Source organism: Chiloscyllium plagiosum, unplaced genomic scaffold (assembly GCF_037043375.1).
Source record: "Chiloscyllium plagiosum isolate Xiang-an unplaced genomic scaffold, Cpla_swu_hap1 HiC_scaffold_25, whole genome shotgun sequence".
Classification (NCBI taxonomy): Eukaryota; Metazoa; Chordata; class Chondrichthyes; order Orectolobiformes; family Hemiscylliidae; genus Chiloscyllium; species Chiloscyllium plagiosum.
The window spans coordinates 42,364,926-42,390,931 of record NW_028270163.1 but is presented as its reverse complement, the minus strand read 5'-3'; the positions used below and the strand labels follow the sequence as shown (position 1 = coordinate 42,390,931).

General features: G+C 40.2%; 1 long non-coding RNA gene across 1 annotated transcript in view; it reads right to left on the bottom strand.

Moving 5' to 3' along the window:
* LOC122562208 (uncharacterized) overlaps positions 1–26,006 on the bottom strand; it is an 87,423-nt gene that overhangs the window by 14,440 nt on the left and 46,977 nt on the right. The window contains exon 3 of the long non-coding RNA XR_006315264.2: positions 199–312. This is a non-coding gene — a long non-coding RNA (uncharacterized LOC122562208). The remainder of the gene's footprint in view (positions 1–198; positions 313–26,006) is intronic.

Genomic DNA, 26,006 nt, shown 5'->3' with positions numbered 1-26,006 from the left:
TGGGCGCTATTTGTAGTGACATCGTAAATTTATTCTTTACAAAAGGCCTGGACAATTTGGCTCACAGAGGAAACTTCCACTCTTGCAGAATTGAGACGTGGTTGACTCCTGGCAGTTATCTGTCGGGCCTCTAAGAGTACAGCATGAAAGTGAGACATTCCAACTCATAAGAGGAAAAAGTGACACTGTCTTACTCACCCCGTTTAGACCTCAGGTCAGCCAGTCACAGAGTGGAATTGCTGATTTCTGCAGTCAAAATGAAGCTGCCTTCCTGAGTGGAAGATGATTGTGTTGGTAAGTAGCCAACAAGGTCTAAAAACAGAAAGAACATTTATGAGTTTGAGACTTGAAATTTTTACTGAGCAATCATAATATATTACACAGTCAATTGGAGTTCCATAGAACATACACAAAAGGCTTTGCCTTCTAATTGATTTGAACTATTGAATATTCTTAAGGTTGGCATCTAAATTGGCAGCACATTAATAGTACAGTGATTGATAACATATTTAATACTGTGATTGATACACAAGGCTGAAGTGGTTGCCAATAATTTGAATTGAAGAGAAACGCTGCTGTCTTATGGTTGACCTCCATATCGTTATCATTTATCCAAGTGCAAAACAACTTTGGGCAAACAAAGTCCTCTTTGAAAAGAAAGGTTAACTAGGATTAGCAAAACCATTTCTGCAAACTAAGTTTAAATCTACAGTGGTTCATGCTGGTGGGAAGATGAAATATGCTGATTGAGTTACATACTGGCTTTGTGATCTCATTGAGATGGCCCCAAGAACAAAGGTATTCGTTTCTTACCACAAGATAATATGTGTTCCTTTAGGTCAAAGTCATCAGCAGTTCGGAACAACCTGTCAATCATTGGTTGTGTATGATGTTGCACAATCATTATACAAGTTTGTTTTTATGCACCCAAAGATTTATATCTGGCTGAATAATGAATGAATCAGGAGCCTGGGGATGTTTTTGGTGTCATAATCAGTGCATCCCACTGTCGATAACACTTGCGAAAATCTGCACGTGGCATTTCCATGATGTCATTAAGCAATGGTGCCATGACTTTAGGAATCTCTGATTCCTGAACATTGATTGTTTGTGTGGGTGTACGTGATATTCTCTACATGACGGGTTTTATCCAAACCAAGGCTCGGATCTGTATCTTCAATGCACTAACACCTGCAAAAACAGAGAGGAGTGAATCAGCTGTCACTTTTTGACTTAATTTTATTAATGGGTAGAATAATTGACTAATTTGACCTGAGGCGGCATGGTGGCTCAGTGGTTAGCACTGCAGCCTCATAGCACCAACGTCCCAAGTTCAATTCCAGCCTCAGGTAACTGTCTGTGTGGAGTTTGCACGTTCTCCCCGTGTTTGCGTTGGTTTTCTCCGGGTGCTCTGGTTTCCTCCAAAAATGTGCAGGTCAGGTGAATTGGCCATGCTAAATTGTCCATAGTGTTAGGTGCATTAGTCAGAGTGAAATGGGTCTGGGTGGGTTACTCGTCAGAGGGTCGGTGTGGACTGATTGGGCCGAAGGGCTTGTTTCCACACTGTAGGGAATCTAATCGAAATATTCAGTTCCAGTAAATTTCTATTCATGATAGCACCACATGTCACAAACTAGCTGTCGCACTAAAAGCGTAGCTTCCACTTATTTCAATCTAACTCAAAAAGTTTCCATAATACAAGCAGCACAGGTCAACTTCATTTTTAGCTGTTGATTAGAATTTGTTGTTGGCTTTGTTTGACTGGAGTTTCAGTTGTATGACAATTTTTACTAACTTCATGTTGACCCACATGAAAATCACCAGCTTGAACAGCGCTCAAGCGTTTACTTCAGCTTTATGTAATGACAAAAAAAATTCCAATAGTCAGTTTAAAGCCAGCTAAAAACTAAAAGGATTCCTCTTGGAATGGGCCTAATGAAACTCCTGAAATTTTATACAGAAGAAAAATCAAAAGATGTTGAGTGGGCTGTTTTACTTTGTTGAAAACATGAACTGAACCTCGGTACAAGAGAGTGCAAACATTGTGAAAAGTATTCACCCTGGACCTTTTGCGTAACTTGCAATATGTCATCTGGTGAATGAAATAGAACATTATAGCAAGACCTTCCAAGAAAAGCCAGGGTGAGCATCTTTCTGTGGGTAGCATAGAGGGGAAAAATCAATTTCCAAACAAAAACACCAGAGTAGAGCAACTACACCAAATACCCAAACTATTTTGAATATTGGGACACATTATCGCAGGAGTGGTGGATGTTAAGTGACAAATACCATTGCAGTTGATGGTTCTGAGGTGAGCAGGAGGTGCTAGTGACATCACAGAAAGTCGGGCCTGGTAAAATTGAGGGAATGGCCAATCCCAGGTGCAAGACTGATGTATGAAGAGAAATAGGTAAGGACTATGTTCACTGAAGTCCAGAAGAATGCAGGGGTTCTCATAGAAACAGTAAAATTCTAACAGGACTAGAGAAGGTAAATACTGGAAGAATGTTCCCAAACACCGTGGAGTCCAGGACCAAAGGTCACAGTCCAGTGATATAGGATTGGTCATTTAGGACTAAGATGAGGACAAATGTCTTCACTTCGACAATGTGAACCTGTGAAATTCTCTGCCATGGAAAATAGTTGAGGCCAAAACATTGAATATTTTCAAAGAGGATTGAGATGTAGTTCTTAAGGCTAAAGAGATCAAAGGGAGAAAGCAGGAACAGGGCACTGAATTGGATGATCAGCCATGATCATATTGAATGGCAAAGGAGGTTTGAAGGGCCAAATGGCCTTCCTTCTTCTATTTTCTGTGTTTCTATGGTGTGTATGGGGCAACATGGAGCATAGGCTCGCCAATGGCCGTAGTATTTTTGAGGTGACATCAGTCCTAGAAGGACTCACCGTTTGGTATGACAGAATGGAGTGCTCATGGTGAATGGTCATCCACTTATAGCTGAAAATTGCAAAAGGAACCTAAATTTTCTAATTCCACAGCTTTATTTCAGTTGCAGTTGCTTTTACAGGTTGAACACTGTAATATGCAAGCCTTGGAAAGCAATGAGCTAAGAACTGAACAGCCAGAAGTTGAAAATTATCTTAATATTTTCATTTTCTTTTAACTATAAACCCTGAGCTGAATTTACAACATAATGCTATTGTTGGATCACTTCAATGTTGCTCAAAAATTTAAAAATATTGAGATGTGCAAGAGTGTTGCCAGGAACTTTCAATTGATTCTGGAATGAGAAATTTCTAAATTGGGCCCAATATTATGGATTTTCTTTTTGCAGAATCCAACTTTTGGCCTAATTTTTTCCACAGAAATAGTGTTGATCATCAATAGTGGAACATTTTGCCAATTGACTTCACTCTATATGTAGTGTCATATTGGTAGCAGTACTGGAAAATTATAAGCTCATTCCCTTTCTATATAGGTTCTTAGTGTCTCAAACTATTAGAGTATAATACATACATTACAATCCAAATAAAAGCTGACAACTTACACATGTTTGGTGTTGTTGACTCATCTTAGCATCAAGATCCTTCATACCTCTGCTGGAAACTCAAAAAGCCCTCAAGAAAAAAAACTGAAGAATGCAAAGAATATTTTGATGATGCTGGAGCTGGTTTTGTTTATCTGTTAGCTCAGAGATGTCACCATTTACATGACCTGTTCTGTTCTATACCATTATTTCATGCCTCTTATTCAGGCCTCATGATTTGTAAATCACATTGATTAGATGCAGCAAACAGAGTGTAGATATTTTATATTGTCATGATTACAATGAATCCTTACAAAATTTGTATCTTCCAAGTTTTCAAATTCTGCATATCTACTACATTGAGTCAGTTTCACTTTGCTGATGTTTTGGAGGTTATAAATTGACAATTTTCAATTCCTTGGTACTCTCTCAGCAAAAATGTTTTGTTGCTCATGAACTCTCTGGCGTAGGGTTATTCATTTCTATCAATGGTTGTAGGATGGACCTGTGAACTTGGCACCTATTTCCTGATATTTCCTTCCCAAACAGCTCATCTTTTGGAAGAGGTGACTATGTCAATGAGTCTAAATACACTCAGATGTGGTGAACGTAACAGATGAGGGAGGTGATAACCTTGATAACCACCAGGAATGCCATTCTTATTGGCTCTTGCTGCGGATGGAAAAGCTCTGTAAGTGGTTGTGTGATGGTCAAGTGGAAATAGGACCCTTACATATATCCAGAGCTGCATTGGTCTGTCCATTCCTATTCCTGACCCGCACTTTATTCACTCACCTCATCTGTGACATCTTGACTTTGAGTAATTTTTTAAAGATATCATACTAAGAACATAAGATATGAGTAGAAGTAATTCATTCAGCTCCTTGCCCTGCTGGTCCCCTAAAATTTCTCAGACAGTCATTTATAGTAAAAAAAGAACTAGTAAGATAAAACACTATACAAAATTATGTTCTCTGAATATGAATGGAAATTGTTGTTGATGCTATTTAGTGTCAAGCTTCTCAGATATTTTGTTACAATTCCATACACCCACACTTGATAGAGAGCATTTTAACACACTTTGGACTTGATTCTTATAAATAATAGGCAGATCAGCGGTGAGTCACTTGTGACAAAATGCCAAGCCCATGTCTTGGTTTTGTACCCACGTTGCTGACAGTGCCAGCCTAGCATAGCTTCTGGTCAATGTTGAATTGAAGGATGTTGATGATTTCAAAATCTCACAACCGAGCAGTGAGTACTTAATTCTATATTCTTGGATCACACTAAAGCCCCAACTCACCTTCTTTATATATCTTTTTGAATTCTCCTCTCCTTCACCAAGAACCGAGACAGCGCAAATTTCCAACATGTAAATCAGAGCATGTACCGGCTGTAACTCACTGAATACTTGTCAACTGGACTTGCCTCTTCAGACCAGCTGCTCTTTGTCAAACCATCTGCCTCCACCCTTCATACATGTAAATTGGCATCATTAAGCTACCAACCAGACCAAACTACTGTGCCGGCTCTGCTCACATCACTTTAGCCCTTCAACACTTGACTTTGAAACTCAGGGACATTGACATGCATGATTTTGCCATGTTGCTTCAAATACAGGGTTATACACACACCTCATACATCTACACAAGATGCATTTTATGGCTCTTAACTTGCTGTCTTCATGCTTACCCGTTTTGAGCTAACTTGGAGGAAGCCAATTTCTGTTTGCTTCACATTGCTTCCTCAGCACACACATCACTGAATTCAGCACTGACATTTAGCTTCTGTGTAGGTCATATTGCTTTCGAGGTGCACAGGGTCTTGAGTTTAGGTAGTAGGCCAACAGCCTCTGTTGTGTGCATTTTTTTAATAAAGAGGAAAGGCAGGCAGCTGGTTATGATAGAGAGCACTGAACAGTTAAGGGGTAAACATGTAGCTGTATTGTTCCATGCTATGTCAAGTCACACCTGCGGCATGTGCCAACAGTTTACACTATATGTGCTTCAAGTCAATGGTGTTGAGTGAAGGGCGATCTCTGCCAAAGTCTCATCGGATTCCAGCCCACGCGGTTTGTCATGGTCAGTCAAGTGTTTGTTCCTACCAGAGTCCAGGGATCCATGTCCTTGGAGTCTGGGAATTGGGCCTGCAGACTGGGTCTGTAGGTCAGTCCATGAATGACAAACAGGTCAGGCAGGGCTTTATGGAAACATCAGTCTATGGATGTGCCAATTTTTACTACAATGAGACCGACAGTGAGTTGAGTAGAATAGAAATGGATGGAAGGGAAATTAGTGGTGGTACAAGAGCAGGAGAGGTGAGGAGGTGTCCCAGTGAGTAAGTAGGAAGTTCAGAGATGGTGTTAACACTTCGGGGGGGATGTGGAAGATGAGAACAGTTGAGTGGGCATGATGCATACGATACTATGAATTTTGGTCAAATGTGTGCACTGAGGTACAGTCAGAGGGAGTGGTGGCCTTTTGAGTGTAAGGTAGCAGGGAGAAGATGGTGCCACTTACTCTTATGGAGCACCTTCTTCCTGCACTGCTGGGCTTCCCAATTCACTCAAGGCAGTAATTTCTAACCAGGCTGGCTCGGTCTGCTGGCGTGGCATCCTGTAGCAGTCAGCTGGAAAAAGAACTGCCCCACCTCCTCTCCTCCCCAAATCCAACATCCTGTCCATCAACACCTCCAGGTGACTGTCAGTGAAGGAGGGACTTTCTACTAGGCTATGTCTTGAATGTAGCAGCTAGAACAGCACAGTGTGAAGAGTTGCTCCTAGCATGCAGCATCTGAAGTGGTGTGCAGTGGCCTTTAAATAGAGGTGAAAAATATGGTGCTGGAAAAGCACAGCAGGTCAGGCAGCATCCAAGGAGCAGGAGAGTCAATGTTTCTTATGCCCGAAATGTCGACTCTCCTGCTCCTCGGATGCTGCCTGACCTGTTGTGCTTTTCCAGTGCCACACTTTTTGACTCAGATCTCCAGCATCTGTGATCACCTGCGTGCAGACCTAAGTTTTCTACTTCCTACAATCGTTCAACACTCTTTAAACTTAATAGCACACTTTTAAAAATTACTAATAACGATGTTGTGTTTCAACTCACAGGCTTGAAGCTCCTCTGATCCTCCGGTTTCATAACAGTTTCTACCCTACTGTTGTTAAAATACTGAATGGACTCATCTGTACTTGTGTTTTTGTTTTTGCCGCTGTTTACCTATTATTTACCTATCTATGTTACTTAACTCTGTGACTTGCCTGTATTGCTTGCAAGACAAAGCTGTTCACTGTGCCTCGGTACACATGACAATAATTTCAATTCGATTCGATTCAACTCTGCAGTTCTCACTTTCTCCTTTAAAGAAGGATGTACAGTGGAGGTCCTGGTGATAGTGAATATGTCCAACTCTTTGAATATGCAATTACCCAAAGAAGGTATTCAAGAGTTGATTGACGTGATGACTGTGGTGAGAGTGGAAGACTGCTTGAGAAAAGTCACCCCATGTCAGGACAAGATGGGATTCACAAATCCCACTTGCTGAAATATCTTAGCTCAAAATTTGAAGGTTTCATCCATCGTAAGTTGGCATATCTGTCAAATCAGTAAGAAGAAGCCCATTTATTTCCCTATAACTAATTGGCAGCAGAAGGACATGAACAGTTCATCTGAAGGCTGGTTTAACCTTATTATGACTCACCTATCTAAATCTGCAGTGTTGGAAGGTATGTAACTAGTACCCTCATAAACTGCCAAAAATCGAAGCAGACTTTAATTATCCGCAATGGAAAAAATAAAACCACACTGAAGTGATTTATGGTAGACAACTGGCAACTTCATTTAAGTGAAAGCTCAGGGAGCTACGTGCTGCAAATCATCTCTAAACAGGTCTGGGCAATTGTTGTTGAATACATTTCATCACACCCCGCCTTAGGGAGAGAATAAGAGAACAGGTAGAGACAGAATAAAAGCTGCTTAGGAAAGCTGTAAAGAGCAGGAGAATGAAAGGCAAGGGAAATGGCAAAAACTTACAGCTGCATTAGTAATGTTTCTGGTGAAAAAAACTTTACATTAAACATATTAATTCAATTAGCAGTGGCATGACCACATATTATTCTTGAATGAGTGAGAAAAATGAAAAACTAAGTGTCTAATTTAACAGAGGAACGTTCGTCTTTTTCAATCAGTACCATAACTAAAGTAGCAGTTTGTTTTAGTCAGGAAGAACTTTAGATTCATTTTGCATTAGTTTGTTTCTGTCTAGCCTTTTGAATACATGATCCTATCTACAACTACCAACAAATTATACAGTAATGAAGACAGACAAAAATAGCTCTATGCTCCTGAGCAACTTGGCTGATTAAAGCTGTCAGTAGCTGAGACGTACAGAGACAAGATTTGATCTCCAGTTTTGGATTGATTTACTTGATATGAGCTGAGATGCAACGGATCGATTCAATCTCTCAGGTTGGTGAGGAAAATACTTACCAGGTCCTGCACTCCTAATTACTATCAACTAACTCCTTTTGAAAAGACAGGTACATTGAAATCAGTCAGGACTATATTGAGAGTTGTGACACATAACTTCTCCCAGACAAGTGGCCTACACTCTGTACCGAGGTACTCAGCTGCAAAATGTCACACCAGTGTGGTACGGGAAGGTAAGCTGCATTTGTGGAATTGAAAGCCGTAATAAGCTATCAATGTTTTCAAGGGAGAAAAAAATTGAAAGAAGGAAGGACGAAAGAAAGAAAGGGTGAAAGAAAGAAAGAAGGTTGTGTTTTAGAAATTAACACTGAATTGTACATTTAAACAACATTTTTCATCCACTGCCTGGTTGGTAGTCTAGTGGAGAACTCTTAAGAGCATAAGCAAGATGGGTATCAGTAAAGCCAACAGCCCATTGAATCTGCACTTCTCTTCAGTAAAATCATGGCTGAACCTCTCCTGCTCTTTCCACCTTAATATTCCTTGATTTTGTAAGTGCCCAAATATCTCTATCTCAACAACTGCGCTTCCATTGTTCACAGGGTGGAGAAAATTTCACAACCCTCCAAAAAAAACATTTCTTTTTACCTATGCCATAAGTGGCTAAACACTTCTCTGTAAGTTTGAAATGAAAACTCTTAACCCAGAGAAAACACCCTCTCAGAATTTACATCTTTCCAAGGACAGAAAATAGGTGTAGAAATAAACTATTTGATCCCTCAAGCCTGCTCCATCATTCAGTACGACCATGGTTGATCTGTCTGTGTTTCGAATTTCACAGTCCCATCTACTCCTGATAACCGTTGATTCCCTTGCCTAATAAATCTAACTCAGTCTTAAAAACATTCACTGACCGTGCCACCACCACTTTCAGAAGCAGAGTTTTAAGGTTGAACAACCCTCTGAGACCAAAGATTTCTCCTCATCTCTGTCCTGAAAGGACTAGCTGTAATTTTTTTTTAATATGCCCCCTCGTTCTAGACTGACCCACAAGTGGAAACAACTTTTCCACGTCAACCATGTCCAGACCATTTAGGATTCTATATGCATCAACCATGTTTATATGCTTCTAAACACCAGTGGAATCAAACCCAGTCCATCCAACATATTTTCATAATAAATCCATTCAATTTAGATATCAATAGACAATAGACAATAGATGCAGGAGTAGGCCATTCTGCCCTTCGAGCCTGCACCACCGTTCAATATGATCATGGCTGATCATCCTTAATCAGTATCCTGTTCCTGCCTCATCTCCATAACTTTGATTCCACTATCCTTGAGAGCTCTATCCAACTCTTTCTTAAATGAATCCAGAGACTGGGCCACCACTGCCATCTGGGGCAGAGTATTCCACACAGCCACCACTCTCTGGGTGAAGAAGTTTCTCCTCATCTCTGTCCTAAATGGTCTACCCCGTATTTTTAAGCTGTGTCCTCTGGTTCGGCACTCACTCATCAGCGGAAACATGTTTCCTGCCGCCAGAGTGTCCAAACCTTTAATAATCTGATATGTCTCAATCAGATCCCCTCTCAGTCTTCTAAACTCAAGGGTATACAAGTCCCGTCTTTCCAGTCTTTCAGTGTAAGGTAATCCCGCCATTCCAGGAATTGACCTCGTGAACCTACGCTGCACTCCCTCAATAGCCAGATTGTCTTCCTCAAATTTGGAGACCAGAACTGCACACAATACTCCAGGAGTAGTCTCACCAGGGCCCTGTACAGCTGCAGAAGAACCCCTTTGCTTCTGATGTTGTAGACCTCCTTTCAATCACGTCCAATGCATTTGCATCCTTTCTTAAATAAGGAGAGCAAACCTGTGCACCATATTTGAAATATAGTCTCATTTATAATTAATGTATCATTAATGTTAAATTCCTCTCATTATAATGGCTGACAGCCCATTAGCCATCTAGATTACGTGCCGCACCTCATAAAATCATAGAATTCCTAAATCGGCCATTCAGCCAACTGAGTCCATACTGACCCCCACCAAAGAGCAACCCACCCATTCCACCTCCCCCATCCTATCCCTGTAACCTTGCACATCCCAGAACAACATGGTCAATTTAGCACTTGTATTTTGATTTTTTGTGACTCAAAAACCAGAACAACTAAATCCGTCTGCAACACAAAATTCTGCAGCTGTTTTCTGTTAAAGCAATTCTCTGCTGTTTTTATTCTTCCTGTCAAAGTGATCATTAAGGTATCATCTTAAACTCAGGTTCACCCTATCACTCCACATAATGCAACTTTCTTATCCCAGAAGTCACTCGAGTGAAGCTTTGTGGCATTCCCTTGAAGGTAACTATTCTTCAAGAATACATAGGAGGCTTTGCTGACAGACAGACACCCATTACTCTCTTGAAACACCTAAGCCCCATCTTGATCGACAGCTCTGGCTGCCTGATTCCTCTATCTATTTCATAATGTTCATTTACATAGGGGCTATAGGCTTTAAGAGTCTACAATGGCAACTATTGAAAATTTAAAGGTCATGGATAATTTAAGTTAAAAATCACACAACACCAGGTTATAGTCCAACAGGTTTATTTGAAGCACTAGCTTTCGGAGCACTGCTCTTTCATCAGGTGGTTGTGGAATATGAGATCGTAAGACACAGAATTTATAGCAAAAGTTTGCAGTGTGATGTAACTGAAATTATATATTGAAAAAGACGTAGATTGTTTGTTAAGTCTCTCATCTTTTAGAATGACCATGTTGGTCTCAGTTCTTTTATATGTAAATCACCAAACTTTTTTAAAAAGTGAACTTTAACAATTGGCATCTCCAAATCATGGATAATTTACACATTTATCGCCCTATCTAGAAAAGGTTTTTTTTTAACATAGTGGAACTTTTTTTAATAAATTACTTTTCAAAAAGCTTTTATTCACAAAAATACATTCTACTGTCACTGCAGAGTACATTGCTTTGATACAATTGCCATGGAAGTGCCATGCTCTTGTTTGAGAACCACAGCTTGGCTTGGGAGCATGAGGGAGCATGAGGAGGATATGGATGGAGAGACATATATTGTTAATTGGAGATGTGGAGGCCAAGAAGGGACCATCTCCTCAGTTAATTGGTCAAACCAGGAATTTTCCTGACTGCTGCCACCTGGCTCAAGGATGAAAAGCGAGGCCACTTCTCACATGCTGTCAGGCATGTTGAGTATTTCCAGCATTTTCTGTCAATAGTTCAATATTTCTAGCATCTGTGATATTTTCCTGTTTGTTCATTTTAGTCCACATCAGCAAAAGTGTGTGGATAATTGATAAGAGTGTGCCTATGTGTGGCACTGCAAGCAATTCAGATATTTTACTCGTATTTAATCTACAGAACTCATCCTGAGTCAAGTCAAACCTGAGGCAGGAGCAATGTCATGTGAAGTTGCAGCCTTTGCTAACCTTGGCTCCAATATTGAGGGATGGATGCCAGTGTTTGAGCTGTAGTGACGAGATTTAGCTAGGATTAAAATTAGCTGTAGAGCACCACTGTTGGGATGTTGTTGGGGTTGGTAGCATTTGCTGTTTCAAGTGAAGTCAGCCAAATCTCAATGTCATGTGTGGTGAACTACATTGGCTGAGGACTGACGTTTGTGATGCTGGGACCTTAGGACAAAGCTGACATGTGTCAATCATTGGCACATATGACTGAAAACAGTTTGCAACAATTCAGCTTTATCATCTTACTCATTGGCAATCATTGATGATGCAGATATTCATGGGCCTTCAATTAGTTGTTTAATGGTGCATTATAATGCATGTCTGGTCTGATTGAACTGTAGAACTCTTATCTAATCTGTCAGTTTTAGGATCACTTAGCTCTGTCGGTAGAAAGGTGTATCTGATGATTTGCAATGATTTTGTGTTATAGATTTACCAGCTGAGAGCTTCATTTGTAGCCATGCCTGGTTCTGCTCCTGGCATGCTGTCCTTACTCCAGAGTTTATTTCTTGGTAATTAATGAATGAAATTCTGGGACTTGATTAAATACAATTCTTTTGCTGCCCACACCACCTCTTGGATGCCGAGGTTATGGACTGCCAGATCAAATCTGAATCAAAGCTATTTAGCATGGTGGTAGTGCCATAATACATACTAGAGGGTTCCTTCACTGCATGCCCACAGGGGTGAGTGATGGGCATTCCTATGAATTCATCTACAATGGGCAGATTTATAAAGACCAGGTTAACTCAGTACTTTACTCACTTTCTCACCAACTACTATTTCTCTTTTAGCAGTTGGCCAGTTGAAAATCAGTAGTGATGCCACTGAGGCATTCTTGGATATAAGTAAAATGTCTGCTGTAGTGATTGGAATGAGGTCAGCCAGGTGCATCTCATGGAATATGAGTTTCCTCATTAGGACTGTTCATCTGTTTCAATCAGGGGACCCTGGCTGACAGATAAAAGGGGGCGTGGGGTCAGAGATGCTGACACTCTGCCAGCTGACTCTGAATGAGGCAGTACTAAAATCAAAATAAAGGGTGACTTGGTGATGGATACCAGCCTCTGTGGAGTTATTTCCTCTGCCCTTGCCACTCAGTGTTGTTTGATCAGTGTGGAGGAGTACTTGTTTGGCAGTTGAGCGATAACAGTAGGTGGTAAACAATAGGAAATTTCCTCACCCATATTTGACCTGATAGCATGAAACATCTGAGGGTGGGGCGAGACCAACATTTGTTGAGACAGGAGAACACTTCTGACTTCACAGAAAGGTTTTTGTTTTCAACAAGTGGAATATTTACTTCTGATTGGGAACAGCAAGGGCCACTGCAGAATTCTGAATGAGAAAGACCAGTTTCCAAGTCCATTCATTGTCAATTTATTTTACACAGGAGTTCTTCATGAATTGACATACTCAAGTGAGTAAATGCCTTTATTCATACCAGGAAGGAGAAGCATTTTCCCCACTAACTTAGCAGTGGAAGGAATAGGGCTGCAGAACAGACACATACCACCCACTGTTAAAGTAGTATACTACCTGAAACCAGGTGCAACATCTCCTTCAGTATACCTTTAAGTTAATTATTGATTGCCTTTCCAAAATGTATATGGCAGTTTAGCATTTATAAAGACAATAGTCACTTCATTGACCTGCAAGTAAAACATATAACCTGACACATGAATACTGTTGCAGGACAATGCAAAAATTAAAGGTGGCTTTCGTAACAATGATTTGGAAACTACATTCAAAATACTTAAATCTTATTGGCAAAAAAAAATTAGAATTGGTAGTTGATAAGGTGGGTCAGTTGATCAATAATTGTCTTTTCAACTCTGAGTTCCACACAGGATAAGCAAACATTGTTTCTATGCCACCTGAGAAGTTTTTAAGCTTAAATAAAAAGGTTCCAGCAGCATTAAAGCAGGATATGCACCACATGGCATTATCCATTGCAGTTAATTTAGCAATCCCCTCAAGAGAAGCCACAAGCACAGCTATAATATCTAATGCAAGACATTCATGGGTGTGTAATAGGAGTGTTTTTATCTTTGGGATTAAAACTTATCATTGAGCACCAATGGAGAAAGCTTTTATTCTCCATCTGCACTTCATCTCATTTTAGAATACTAGCCACTGACATTAGACACTGGAGGGGGAGGAAGTATTTCCCTCCATCTGATCATCTGGATGCAGAATACTGAATGAGCCAGAGTATAAAACATGCCTAGTTTTCCTTCATTGACTTAAAATGAAAAAAAAAGGTAGCTTGTTTCAAGGTATATTCTCCAAGACAGCTAAATTCTTAACGTTCACTGTGATGTACCAATCCAATGTGCTCCCTTAGGAAAACTTTGGACTTAAAAGAGCAGAAAGCTTTGTATTATCCTCTACTAGCACCCTCCACTTCAATATGCACAAAACATCACCAAAAATATTGTTGAGAAACCATGCTTTCTGAAAAGTGACTTCATGAGCTTTATAGTTGGAAACCACTGCAGAGTAATTGAATCTTCCGAAAGACTAAAGCCACATTCCAGAGGATTGAAATTACAGTCAAAGGTGACTGCATATTTGCAATACTCTACCTTCTATATTCTGAGATTTATAAACCCACTTTCTCTGCGAAGTCTCGCTGGAACAATTGCCTTGAAGGAATATGAACAGGGATTTATCTCCTACATATTAGATATCCAAACAATTGCCTGAATCCTCATATATATGGGGACAGACCTTTGGACATAATCACTTGTACAGTGGGACCCTTAATAACCCTTGTGGTACTGTGATTAGCATCCCTGCTCTGGGTGAGAAGTTCTGCTATCAAGTCTCACTCTAGGATATGTTCGCAAAAGGAAATACATTCATATGACAGCCAAACAGGTCAGTCATCAACTTGTAAAGACTGTGAATACTTCCGAAATGCACTAATACAGGCAGTGATATCAGGAGAGGTTACTAGTTATCCATGCGATTTGCATAGCTCCAGGCTAAAACATGTATGTGAAATTGTATCATGCCACAGCAATAGTGTATGTGTATGTGTGTGTGTGCATGTGTGTCTGCATGTGCATGTGTGCGCCTGTGTGTGTGTGTGTGTGTGTGTGTGATCGGTCACTGGCTTAGATGGCTGGGTGGACAGTGAGAATCAATTTGGAGTGAATGGCATGAGATTCGATCCCCGTTCACAAGCTGGAGTAGATTTGGACCCCTATCTCTTTGCCCAACCAGGAAAGAGATTGTAGCATTGCTGATGCCTGTCCTCAAGGTCAAGCAAAAAAATGGGATTTGTGTTATGAAAGGAATGTGTCCAAACTTAATTCAAACATCTAAGCCAGGTACTTGGAATCCACAGTACACCTTAGGGTGATTGGGGAGTTGCTGAGTGAAGATCATGCGACAAGTCAAGATCTAAACACTTCTGCAAATGAGGGCAAACAGATTCAGCATGAAAGGAGTAAATGTTGAGTATGGGTTTCAGTCTCACTCTCGGTCTCTCTCACACACCGCACAATTTGCAAAGAAGTCATCTACACCTGCCTTCAACAAGTGTGAAGCTCCATTAAATTTACTGGATTATGCTCAGTCTCTCCTCCCATTCCGTAATCTATTTGAGTGCTATTGAAATTCAGAGAATTTTATTCTTTTTTTCAGACTGGGTTAAATACAATAGAAGTTATGCTCTTTCCTTTTTTAAAGATCTAAGGAAACCTTTTGTGCCTTTTCAGTTACATCATGTAAACAGTTAAACACTCACCAAATTGGGAATCGTGTCCTTTTCGAAAAACACATTGCAGTCAAACAAGGAGCGTGAGAAGAGAGCAGCTATTGGACCCCTCTTAGACCAAAAGCTTGTTATTTTAAGGCTGACTGTACTTGCTTTCTAAATGTTTACTATTATGACAATAGGTTGGCTATCAACACTTAATGCTTCAGTTGTAAAGGAGATCCATTTCTTAAACACATGTGAAGTGACAATCAATGACTAATTTTCTTTCCTACTCTATTCGTACCAGTGGTTGGAGGTGTCTGCCAAAGCTGTCTTAAACAGTGGCAATCTACATTTGCTGTTTGCCACTGACTTGGGAGGTGTCGGTTACATCAAACAGCAAGAACTACTGGACCATAAAGCAAAGACATGCAAGAATTTTTAATGTCTGTCCACATAACTCGTATGGACAGTTTCAAATGAATTCTATTTATCACAGGAGAATGTTTTGCAGACGTAATTATTTATTGGTGATGCATTCCACAACTTTTAAACCAGTGATTGCATAAAAGGAACCTTGTTCACCATAAAGTAATCTTTGTTTCTTATTCATTTATTATTTATAATCTTGCTTTCTACCAGGTATAAACTCAACTGAACGCTGGCATGGTTTAATACCGAGAGAGAGAAAAAAGGTTTCTGTGAAAAAAAACTTTTCAGATTGCCCGAGGCTAAGATTTGGAAGAATGTAGACCATAATACTTCATCTCATATTCCCTAAAGCTCTTGTCGCCCAGTTGTTGACATGACGACGTTTATATAAGCCTGTCCTCCCTATGAACTGCGGTCTTGAACTTCACAAAGAAGCTCATCTCTTTCTGGGACAGGTAATTGTTATGAGGACAACTGCTGTTTTGTTCAGGTGAAAAATGATCTCTTTTGCTACAGGAAGTTTTTTGAAAGAGGAATTAAAACCACAAAAATCCCTCAAGGAAAAATAAGACGGCACCTCCACGTCTGAGTGTTAATGTCAAGCTAGTGAAAGATTTGAAGGTGATAGCATTCCAGTTTGCTCCCCAGAAAAACTTGTCGAGAAGCAAAGGTGATCTTTTCCCTGGCTCAGGTCCTGGAAATGCTGCTTAGCTTGGAACTCTTGTTATACTGAGCGGAATGAACTAACTGACCTTAGTCAAGACAGCAGCATTCATGTTAAAGATTGCCCAGGCATCAAAAGCAAGAGAATAGCATATTAAAAGAAATCAGTTTGTATTCCTGGTCAGGTTGTTCACCTTAGCTGATGAGTAGCCAGCCACGGGGTGGGGGAGGCAGAAACACACACACACACACACACACTCACGCACATCATAGGAATGTGTTGACAAAACAGTGGAGAATAGATAAACATAAAGAGAGACTATTCATGTTATCCTATTCACGAAGATGTACTCAAGTCTGATGGATCTAATTTGAAGGAGATTACAAACATGATGTTGCTGTCACCACTGCAAATTGAGCATATGTGGATTACTAAAATGCCGTTTGTGAAGTCCTCAATAAAATATGCTATACTCGTCCCGCATTTGAAATCTCCACTAAATTCTGCCAAATCAGGGGCAACATAGAATTAGAATAAAATACAGTTTATCATTTTCACATCAATAATTATGCCATAAAAGTGAATTGTCTCTTGGCAAAATGAGCTGTTGTTTGTTTTGCAAAATATAAGAATAATAAACTTACTAACATGAGTGAAATAAGACTGGCAAGGTTTTACAAATGTAAAAACATGTAATTTAAATTCATGAACTACTCTGAACTGAACAATAAAAAGCATCACATACATGACTTTTGTCGCTGGTTTACAATATGTGGCGGTCAAGTTGTGATCAAGAATATTTAAGTCACAACTTTTTTTTAGATTGTTAAAACTGAGTTTTTCACTTTGTTTGCTTTTTACAAAAGTCATTTTAAACCATATATAAAAAAAAATGAAGATTATCTACTCTTATGAGTAAGATCTGTATAAACATGCTCATGCTTTTAGTATATGAGAGTTATTTGGTCTTTCTGACAGAGAAGATAATCTGTATTTTTGCAGCAACGTTCAACATACCCTATTGATTATCAACTTGTGCGGCCACATTTTCTTCATTGAGAAACTAAGGTATTGGACTTAGAACTATTGTGCAGAATATCATCAAGATTGAAAACAGTGAAAAGATAAGGTAAGGAAATAAGGATTAGCTAATCACACCATGCTTTGATTTTAAAAGCCTGAAGAGTTTAGGAGCAAAGAGTCAGTGTGGTAAGGCATTCCACAGCTTTGATGTCCTTTGAAAAACTAAGTTAAGAGTAGGAGTCTGCAATAATGTGAAGAGGAAGAAGACCATGAAGTATAAACATGCCTAAAACTCATCCAAATACGAAATAATTTGAAAGAAAATTCAACATTTTCTGAGGAATTTGCACCCCGACTCAATCTGGAAATATATCAGGAATTTTGTGACCTAAATATTTATACTTTTCTCTTCATAGTTTTGTCCTTTTTGACTGTGATATAAACAGTGTGATTTAAATATTTTAAATATATTTATTTCAAGTTTTGTTTAGTGACATATGGATTTTTGGGTGTTTAAAGTTAATAAGTAATTTTTATGTACTCCTGTAGCCATGGTGATTTATTTTTGGCAGCTCTGTTTGTAGAATCATAGAGATGACCCTTTGGTCCAACTCATCCATGTTGACCAATTATCCTAAGTTAATCTCATCCCATTTGCCAGCACTTGGCCTATATCCCTCCAAACCCTTCCTATTCATATACTCGTCCAGATGCCATTTAAATGTTGTAATTGTATCAGCCTCCACTGCATCCTCTGGCAGCTCATTCCATACACACATCACCCTTTGCCTGAAAAGGTTGGCCCTTAGGTCCCTTTTAAGTCTTTGCCCTCTCACCCTAAACCTATGCCCTCTAGTTCTGAACTCCCCCACCTCAGGGAAAAGACCTTGTTTATTTACTCTATCCATGCCCCTTGTGATTTTATAAACCTCTATAAGGTCACCCCTCGGCCTCCAACACTCCGTGGAAAACAGCCCCAGCCTATTCAGCCTCTCCCTATAGCCCAAACCCTCCAACCCTGGCAATATCCTTGTAGATGTTTTGTGAACTATTTCAAGTTTCACAACATTCTTCCAAAAGTAGGGAGACCAGAATTGAACACAATATTCCAAAATTGGCTTAACCAATGTCCTGTACAGCACAACATGACCTCCCAACTCCTGTATTCAATACTCTGAGCAAGAAAGGAAAGCATACCAAACAGCTTGTTCACGATTCTATCTACCTGAGACTCTACTTTCAAGGAACTATAAATCTGCATTCCAAGGTCGCTTTGTTCAGCAACACTCCTGAGGACCTTACCATTAAGTGTATAAGTCCTACTCTGGTATGCCTTTCGAAATGCAGCACCTCACATTTACCTAAATTATACTCCACCTGCCACTCCTCAGCTCATTGGCCCATCTGATCAAGAGGTAACCTTCTTTACTGTCCACTACACCACCAGTTTTGGTGTCACCTGCAAACTTACTAACTACGTTCACGCCCAAATCATTCATATAAATAACGAAAAGCAATGGACCCAACACCGATCCTTGGAGCACACCACTGGTCACAGGCTGCTTGTCTGAACAACCACCCTCTCCCATCACCCTCTGTTTTCTATCTTCAAGCCAGTTCTGTATCCAAATGGATAGTTCTCCCTGTATTCCATGTGATGTAACCTTGCTAACCAGTCTACCACAAGGAACCTTGTCGAATGCCTTATTGAAGTCCATATGGATCATGTCCATTACTCTGCCCTCATCAATCCTCTTTGTTACTTCTTCAAAAAACTCAATCAAATTGGAATGATATGATTTCCCACGCACACAGCCATGTTGACTATTCCTAATCAGTCCTTGCCTCTTAGATGTTTTACATCTTAGCAATGTAAACCACTCTCCTTTAATGTCTGTTAGATATTTATAGTATTAGGAGATTTTTTAAGTTTACATGAAAACTCTATAGCTTCAAGTAAGATACTTTTTCTTTAGTTTTACATTGTTACGGACAGATCTATGATATCCTTGGCTGAAGATGGTTGCTCCTGAGAAGAGGAGAATATAGTAAAACTTATTTGTATCATCGATAGTCACAAGTGAGGTGCCGGAAGGCTGGAGGTTGCTACCATGGTGCCACCATTTAAGAAAGGTGGTAAGGACAAGCCAGGGAACTGTAGACCGGTGAGCTGGACGTCGGTGGTGGGCAAGTTGTTGGAGGGAATCCTGACGGACAGTATGTACATGTATTAGGAAAGGCAAGGACTGATTAGGGATCATCAACATTCCTTTGTGTGTGGGAAATTATGTCTCACAAACTTGATTGAGTTTTTTGAAGAAGTAACAAAGAGGATTGATGACGGCAGAGTGGTAGACATGATCTATATAGACTTCAGTAAGGCATTCGACAAGGTTTCCCATGGGAGACTGGTCAGCAAGGTTAGATCTCATGGAATACAGGGAGAACTAGCCATTTGGATACAGAAGTGGCTCAAACGTAGAAGAGTGAGGGTGGTGGTGGAGGGTTGTTTTTCAGACTGGAGGCCTATGACCAGTGGTGTGCCACAAGGATCGGTGCTGGGTCCATAATTTGCATCATTTATATTAATGATTTGGATATGAGCATAAGAAGTATAGTTAGTAAATTTACAGATGACACCAAAATTGGAGGTGTAGTGGACAGTGAAGAAGGTTACCTCAGATTACAATGGGATCTTGATCAGATGGGCCAATGGGCTGAGAAGTGGCAGATGGAGTTTAATTTAGATAAATGCAAGGTGCTGCATTTTGGGAAAGCAAATCTTATCAGGACTTATACACTGAATGGTAAGGTCCTAGGGAGTGTTGCTGAACAAACAGACCATGGAGTGCAGGTTCATAGCTCCTTGAAAGTGGAGTTGCAGGTAGATAGGATAATGAAGAAGACATTTGGTATACTTTCCTTTATTGGTCAAAGTATTGAGTACAGGAGTTGGGAGGTCAGGTTGCGGCTGTACAGGTCATTGGTGTGGCCACTTTTGGAATATTGCATACAATTCTGGTCTCCTTCCTATCAGAAGGATGTTGTGAAACTTCAAGGGTTCAGAAAAGATATATAAGGATGTTGCCAGGGTTGGAGGGTTTGAGCCAGAGGGAGAGGTTGAATAGGCTGGGGCTGTTTTCCCTGAAGAGTCGGAGGCTGAGGGTTGACCTTATAGAGGTTTATAAAATCATGAGGGGCATGGATAGGATAAATAAACAATATATTTTTTCCTCTGGTGTGGGGGAGACCAGAACTAGAGAGCATAGGTTAAGGGTGAGAGGGGAAACATATCAAAGAGACCTAATGGGCATCCTTTTCACACAGAGGTTCGTGCATGTGTGGAATGAGCTGCCAGAGGAGGTTGTGGAGGCTAGTACAACTGCAGCATTCAAAAGGCATCTGGATGGGTATATGATTGGGAAGGATTTGGAGGGATATGGGCCGGGTGCTGTCAGGTGGGAATAGATTGGGTTGGGTTATCTGGTTGGCATGGACGGGTTGGACCGAAGGGTCTATTTCCATGCTGTACATCTCGATGACCCTATGACTCTAGATTACTTTAGAGTAATAGGTTCGTGATGATCCCAAATCAAAGGTTCCAGGGTAAAACCCTGAAGGGTTATTTGAAGCTGAGTACGTTTAAGCAAGTTAAAATCTTTGAATATGCGTTAAAAGTAAACAACTTGGTTTATTCTTTAGTTCTTTCCATTAAAATAAATCTGTTTTATTATTAATGAAAACCCTGCCATGTTGTATGCTTATATTTCAATGACAGACCACCTCGTTGAAACCAAAGCAATATGTGATCGATCAAGATAGTTTTCAGTCTGGGATCTGATGTGTCCAGTAATAACACCAGTTGGGATCATAACAAAATTAAGAGGCATGGGGAGGTAGAAACCTGAAGAATGTCAGAATGACACTTTGGCATGAGGGAGTTTTTATAAAGTTCTAACAATAGGGAAGGACATGCCATCTTTAAGTTTAGCAGGGGGAGACCTATGGGCAACATAATGACTCAGTGGTTAGCACTGCTATCTCACAGCGCTAGGGTCCTGGGTTTGATTCCAGCCTCAGGCAACTGTCTGTGTCGAGTTTATACGTTCTCTGCGTGGGTTTCTTCTGGGTGCTCTGGTTTCTTCCCACGGTCCAAAGGTGTGCAGTTTAGGTGAATTGGCCAAGCTAAATTGGCCATAGTGTTCAGGGATGTGTAGGTGAGATGCATTACTCAGGGGTAAATGTAGAGTAATAGTGTCAGAGAATGGGTCTGGGTGGGCTAGTGTGGACTTCTTGGGCCGAAGGGCCTGTTTCCACACTGTAGGAATTCTATGATTTCAATAAGCATGAACCATATGAGGAAAATGAGTGCCATTTCTATTGCAATTCAAAGGGTGCAAACCTGAAAGGCAAGTGTGATGAAAAATAGTGTCAGTTTGCCAGAACAGTTGAATGAAAAATGGCCGTGGAACAAAAACTATGAAATTGAAGAGGCAAAGTAAGAATGCTAGCTTTTCAGATCAGTAGAAAATGCTGGATTAAATAGCAAGGAGGTCAGAAATAGAAAATTGTGAAATAGGATGAACTAAGAGGGCTTGAGGATGGGTGTCCATTTGGGATAAGATGGGGATTGTGTTGTCCAGGTCAGAGGTGGGGGGGATTAAGGTGTCTTTCTACACAGCTGAGATGAAGGATAATTTAGCATGCGTCTGGTGCATCAGTCCTTGAGGTAATTGAAAATTAAAATGTTTAGGCTTTTGCCTTAAGATTAAAACTTTATCAAAGAATGGAAAAAATCTTAAAATGCTACATTTCAATCAAGTAAATTATCCAGGAGAACACCTTGACCACCTGGAAATGTCCCAATTTTGTGATTGCAACATTTATATTTCTTCCTTCAGGTTTTCAATCAGTTTATTTTTTGCCTTCAATACAAGTGAAAGAATGTTTATACCTACAGCTTGAGTTACAAGGCTCTGTAACTATTTATTTTCACATGCCATATGGCTTAGAATCAAGATTGCTCTTCAGCAATGAGGTTTTAGAAGCTATTTCAGCATTTCTTGGTTCATCTACGTTCATTTTCTAAGGTGTGATATGCACATAAGTTTCAAGATAATGGATACTTTAAGAAGTAACAGCACGCTGATCGTTTGGACCGGTGGTTAATAATTGGAGTGGGCTGTTTTCAATCCCCATGTTGCACAGTAGAGTCTTTACAAATCTTCTCAAATGATTTTCATTGTCTTGGCTCCCTAATGTGAATCTCTTTTTATCAACCAGTCACAATTCATCTCCAGACCATTCCAGACAAGTGATATTTGATACAAGCATAGAATTCCAGTACGCTAAAAGACTTCCCATTCATCTCTTTTGTTTAGGATTCCTGATCCAAGCATAACTCTGGAGTACAAAATGCTCATCCAAGCACAAAATGATTCCCAACTGTCCAGTTTTCCATGCTCAGATCACTAAATACGTTCACTATGTTGCCAAATCCTCCTTATGCACAAATGGAATATCTTCCAAGTTTATTCACTTTGTGTGAATGATATGTTTCTGTTTTGTGCTTCCTACTTGTTTGTTAAATAAAACTGAAAAGCCAAATGATTGAATTAAAAGAATATATTAACTACAGATAGCTGCACATTTTTGTTTATATGTTCTTGTGAGCTTTTAATGTTGTAACACTACAGCATTTCAGGCATTATCAAGCATTTTCAATTCAGGAACTTTTATGTTTTTGTTACAAAATAAATTTCTACTTGAGTCCAAATATCCATCTTTCCTTCCCACAGCGTCCTTCACCATTTAATGCCAAATTGCCCCTTCTGCATATTTAGATTGAACAGCTTCCAAACAAGTGGTGTTTTTATCCATTTTTAAGTAATGCTTAGCTTACATATGGTTATAAAACAGCTTTGAAGGATAAAACAAATTCTTAGACCTAGCTGGGGCAAGCAGGGGAGAAAATTACACCACTTGATGTTTGTTAAGGAGGCAACTACATGATTTGTATTTTACCAGTGGGCTGAAAGTCGATGAGAAATTTTAACCCCTTCTCTCCATCATCAGGCTGGTGTAGATTGAGGGAGGAGTTCAAATCAGACACTCATTTCCCTGCCTAAGGTCACTTTTACCCTACTTCTAATGCCACTATTCCATTGTTTACTGTGAAGCTCCTGCTGGTTAGGTGTGGAGCCAATTTCAAAACAAAATTCACAATCTGATATAAAACTTACAATTTGATTGTCTCACTGGTGCTACAGTAGTATTTGCAATAAAACTCTGAAGACTGACAGGGGAGAGGGAAGGGAAGGGAAGGGTGAGAGGGAGAGGGAGAGGGAAGGAGAAGAGGGTGGGGAAGCTGAAGGTGACAGCTAGGTTCATGATGGCAAACCCTGTCCTGCTCCACCACCTCCATTCCCACCCCATTCCGCCACCTCTAAACCCACCCACCCCTCTCCACTACCTCCCACACTTCCTCCACTCCCTTACTCCACTCCCATCCTGCCCAGTCCACCCCATTCCCTGCCCCAACCCCCACCGCCCCCACTCGACTCCAACGCCCCCCCACTCCACCTCCCAACACCCCTGCTCCAACTCCAACCCCCACCCCTTGCTCAGAGCCAGTCCCTTGAACTAAGGAGATCTAGATCTTCGAATTATACTGGTCAATTAGAGCTCTCCAGATCGACTCAGGTTACCAACCCCAGTCAAGGATCTCACAGTCAACAAGATCCAGCTGTTTCAAATCACTATATGCAGCAAATCAAACAAGCCAGGCCTCAGCTGCCCGCTTCAGGACACCCCCTTGTAACACAAACACACCAGTCCAATCTGCAGTCAAAATTCATTCTTACAGCTTATCAATTATTTTGTTAAAAATCACAACAACAGGTGATAGTCCAACAGGTTTATTTGGAAGCACTAGCTTTCAGATCACTGTTCCTTCAAACCACCTGATGAAAGAGCAGCGCTCTGAAAGCTAATGCTTCCAAATAAACCTGTTCGAGTACATTCCGGTGTTGTGTGATTTGTCCACCCCCAGTCGAACACCAGCCCCCTCCCCCCCCTCCCCCCACATCACAATTATTTTATGTACAACAACTTACTATTAATGAAAGAAAGTGGAATAGCAATGATGGAAGTTAACCCTGCAGAATAGATCAGTCCCTTGTCTGAACTCCCTCTCTCAGAAAGATAGTATTTATGACTGGAAAATGAAAATGTTTCTTGCATATGAACATTTTATGATGTAACTTTCTGGAATATTTCTTGAGGGGTATCTCTCAGTACACTTCTGATTCATTCACAAAAGCAGTGTTTTCCAAACTGACATTCTCAAGCCTCTCCAACAGGTTCCATGCGGATTTCAGATTGTTTGAAGATTAGACTAAACTTTTTAATCTTTCAATGTAGCATGTTCTTATATTTAAGGAAAATTAATTATTTGTTATTAAAATAGCCTTTGCTTTCTTTTTGTTTAAGTTTTATAGGGCAGACTTTTGTAGCAATCTGAGCAATGTAGGCTTTGTCGAGATCTGTGGCAGAATTGGACAGTAAGCCAGATGAGGCCCATTTCAATATTGGGAGCTGAATCTTTTCTGTTTTTCACAAGCAGCGTGGTGGGTTTCTTGCTAGGCAGCAACAAGTTGCCAATTAAGGGGAATTATTGCTTGTTAAATGCCTTGTTAGCAGCCTAACTTGCCTCATTAATATTCTGCTTCCTGTTATAGCACGTATTTACTGTAACTTGCCCACAGACACTCATACATTCTAAAGCTGACAGGTTCTGAATCCAAGTCTCCTAATACATGAAGCATTGCTGAAGACTTGAGATGATAAAGATTGTATTGTTGTCTTCCTCGTTTTGGATTATTCAGGCAGTCCTCGGGTTGCAAATGGATTCCATTCTTGAGTCCGTTTGCAAATTTGTAAGCAAGTCAGAATATAATACAGGACAATATAACAGAGTCGTTCATAATTATGAGAAATGTTCATGTGTTGGATCTTTAAAATTACTATCCTGTATGGAATCACATTCATAAGTATGAGCTTTTGTAAGTGAAACATTTGTAAATCAGGGACCACCCGTACAGGTTTCGATTAAGCGGTCTTGAAATTTCCAAAGTATTATCTTCACTTCAACATGAAGGTCTTCATGACATTCACCCCCAGTGTAAGTGGTGTTGGTCAGCACATTCATTGAATCTCTCTACATAATGAACTGACCCCTTCAGGTCTCACTGCACTTCAGTTTTGCATGGGATTTCCCCACTAGTACCACTCTGTCTACACCCAGACATGACAGAAGCTAGGAAATAGTTAAAACTTCACGTTTAGTCTTCTCTGCAAAAATTGCTACCATGTACTTTTAGGATGGCAGATCCCTTTAAATTGAACTTCTAAGCCAGACTTTCCAACAACCAGCTTAGTTGCCAGGACAAGGCCAAGATCAACTGAGGGCTTAGAATAAATACAGAAATTTATCTAACTCCCTAAATTGCTTGCAGTCAGCTTTGTGCACTGCTCACCAGCTTTGAGTTCACAGCTCATTGCTCTCAGCACAGATTTTTCTTGGAATGAAAAGTGATAATTTAGAAATGTAAACTTGTCAGAAGAATCTGTGAAATAGAGCATATTGTGCATTGTTTCTTTAAATTACCAAACAACAAAAGGTGTAACCACTTGGCCTTGGGCTGATAATTCAATAAGCAAATTAAACAAGAGGGAGCCACCTTCTTCTGGGAACCAC